This window comes from Echinops telfairi, unplaced genomic scaffold (genome assembly GCF_000313985.2).
Source record: "Echinops telfairi isolate 266 unplaced genomic scaffold, ASM31398v2 ScPeMD7_7469;HRSCAF=8507_1, whole genome shotgun sequence".
Lineage (NCBI taxonomy): Eukaryota > Metazoa > Chordata > Mammalia > Afrosoricida > Tenrecidae > Echinops > Echinops telfairi.
In genome coordinates this window covers 14,659,180-14,662,347 of record NW_022111373.1, presented here as the reverse complement: position 1 = coordinate 14,662,347, position 3,168 = coordinate 14,659,180, and the positions used below count along the sequence as shown (strand labels likewise).

Sequence of the window (3,168 nt, the reverse complement as noted above, 5' to 3'; positions counted from 1 at the left end):
TCCCTATTACACCCAGAGTTTTCTCTCAAAGCCAAGTATTCCTCAGAATTAGTCCTAGAAACAAACCATAGATGATTGACAAAGTAAATCACATGTAAAAAAAAAATTTGCACAGTAGATGGACATTGAGCCTCTATTTAAGTCCTCCCTCAACACAAGAACATTTTGTACTAATAACCCCGCATTCTGTGATGCTCACCTTCCCGACAGGATCACTGAAGTCAAAATGGGCGCATAAGTAAATGTGATGAAGAAAGCTGATGGTGCCCGACTATCAAAAGATATAGCGTCTGGGGTCTTAAAGATAAGCATGCAGCCATCTAGTTGAGAAGCAACAAAGTTCACATGGAAGAAGCACACCTGCCTGTGTGATCACAAGGTGCCGAAAGGATCAAAGACCCAGAACAAAAATCATATCAATGTGAATGAGGAGGAGGGTGGACTGGAGACCCCAAATCTGTCTGTAGACAACTGGACATCCCCTCATAAAAGGACCACAAGGAAGAGACGAGCCAGTCAGGGTGCAGAAACATACAACTTTCCTCTAGTTCTTTAATGCTTCCCCACCCCCACTATTATGACTCAAATTCTACCTTACAAATGAGGCTAGACTAGAGCATATGCACTAGTCCAGATAAGAGCTCGAAACACAGGGAATCAGGACAGATAAACCCCTCAGTGATACCAGGAGGATAAGGGGAAGGTGGGAGGGTGGGGGTAGGAAGGGGGAACCGATCACAATATCATCCCAGGGTGATGAATAACAGAAAAGTGGGTGAAGGGAGACAGCGGTCGGTAGGTCGGTATAAGACATGAAATAAATAATAATTTATACATTATCAAGGGTTCATGAGAGAGGGAGGAAAAAAATGAGTAGCTGCTACCAAGGGCTCAAGAAGAAAGAAAATGTTTTGAGAATGATGATGGCAACAAATGTACAAATGTGCTTGACACAGTGGATGGATGGATGGATTGTGATAAGAGCTGTAAGAGCCCCCAATAAAATGCTTTAAAAAAATCTACACAGTAACAAGTCCCAAAAGTTATGCCTAAATACACATTACAACCCCAAGAAGACATATTTGTAGCTCGACTTATAATACTAAAATATATGAATAAAAGCAACCAAAGTTCCCGCCATGGAGTCCATTGTGACTCTCAGCTGCCCCAGAGCCCAAGTAAAGCAGCCCCTGTGGGTTTCTGAGATTGTACGTTTTTGTGGGAGTAGAAAGCCTCATCTTTCTCCTGAGGAGCACCATTCTGGTGGTTCTGAACTGCTAACTTTATAGTTAGCAGCCCAAAGCTTAACCCACTAAGCTACCTAGGCTCCTTATTATAAGACTAGGTTTCCTAATACGTAAAGATCCCTAGGCAGAATGTTGTTGGCATGCTTCTTGGAGTCCCATTTCCAAAGTGGCCTTGTCCCCGGCTCTGGTCACCCTGGTCCTTTTCCATCCCGCGTCTGACTCCGACCAGGTGTGCGGCTCTGGTACACCGGGGATTTCTGTCTCCTGGGCGTTGTGGCTGCTTTGAGTCAAGATCCCTGAGCTGAGGCCTCTGCGTTTGTTTTCGTGAGCCTAGAAGGATGTTTATGACATTGGGACTACAACATTGAACTAGAAAATTTCCTAGGAATTATCTCTGTTCGTTGTTATCCGAGCCTGATTGCACATCTTCATCACGGGATAGAGCAGGGAGTTCAAGAAAAAGTTCCCTTTTTCTGGAAGGAAGCCGGGGAAAATGTACGCTAGGTAGAACTGCACTGGGAGAATAGGATGTTTGGGTGAGTTGGGGATCCTCTGCTCTCTACAGTTGCCATGGCTTTCCCAGCCAATGGCGTGATGCCCTGCCAGTGCGCTGCCTGCGGCCATAGCCAACTTCAGGCGGGTGCTGTCTATCGGGGTTTGGGCTCCTGCTCTCAAGGACTTAGAGTGGCCGTGACAATGGAAGAAACAAATACTTTCTAGACAGCAAGCAATTGTCTGGAAAACAACTCTGCAAATGTAAATATTCCTGCCTCTCCATTCACGCAGAAACTTGACTTTGGTACTGATGTAAATGTTGATCTTTTGAAAAGGTCGCCAAGGGATTTGGTTCATTCTCCATGGGCTGTGAAAACGATGAATCCTCCACGTACGGATCAATATCAGATACTGATCAATATCAGAGTATGTATCAAAAGAGACTAGCTGATGAAGCTAAGGTTTTGAGAAACCGTCATGCCAGCATTGTGGGTTCCCATGCATGTATGAAGCCAGTGATGGTAGTCCATGTGTTGCTATGAACATGGAGGTGAAATTTCTCTTAATGATTTAATACAAGAACAGAATGAAAACAGCCGAGATCTTTCCAGTTGATATAATTTTAGAAGACGCTCTGAGCCTGGCAAGGGGACTAACTCTGAACGTGTCTGCCCCAAGAAAAGAAACTGCTCATGAGGACCTAGAGTCTGCCAATCTTGTCATTCAAGGGGATTTTGAAGCTATTACAATCTGTGATGGAGGAGTGTCTCTACCACTAGATGAAACCGTGACTGTGACTGAGCCTGAGGCACCGAGCCGTGTAAACCCAAGGGAACTTCGGAGGAGAATGGATTTACTACTGACAAAGCAGACATATTTGCCTTTGGGCTTTCTCTCTGGGAAATGATGGCCTTATCTATTCCACACATTACTCTTCCAGATATTGATGAGCATGAAGATAAAACCTTTGATGAAAGTGACTCTGATGATGAAGCATATTATACAGCCTTTGGAACTAGACACCTATTAATATGGAAGAGCGGGGTGAATGGTATCACAAAGTGACCGACTTTTCTCTGTGTGCACTAATGAAGATACCCAAGGTGGCCCTGTGGCAGCACACATAGTTGAAGCTTTGGAAATAATGGTTCAACGATCGCCTTGAGTTCCTGATCACCTCAGCCTGAAGCAGGCTGTGCATTTAACTGTTCAGTTGAATGTAACACATCCATGTAGTCGCTTTTTGAAAGTGGCCTCCCTTCGGTCCATAGCACCTTGCACATTTGATTAACCATTTCTAATAGTAGGATATCTTTTAAATGCTAATGGTAATGGGCATTTGAGGCTGTAGGGTTTCTGTGCGTTTAAGAAGCTGACTACTCATTGTTATGTCTTGCAACTCGGATTGTGACCATTCCTTTTACTA

At 44.2% G+C, this 3,168-nt stretch overlaps 1 pseudogene; it reads left to right on the top strand.

The window, feature by feature from the left end:
• Positions 1 to 1,817: 1,817 nt before the first annotated feature.
• On the top strand, positions 1,818 to 2,907 carry LOC101651210 (annotated as a pseudogene).
• Positions 2,908 to 3,168: the final 261 nt, after the last annotated feature.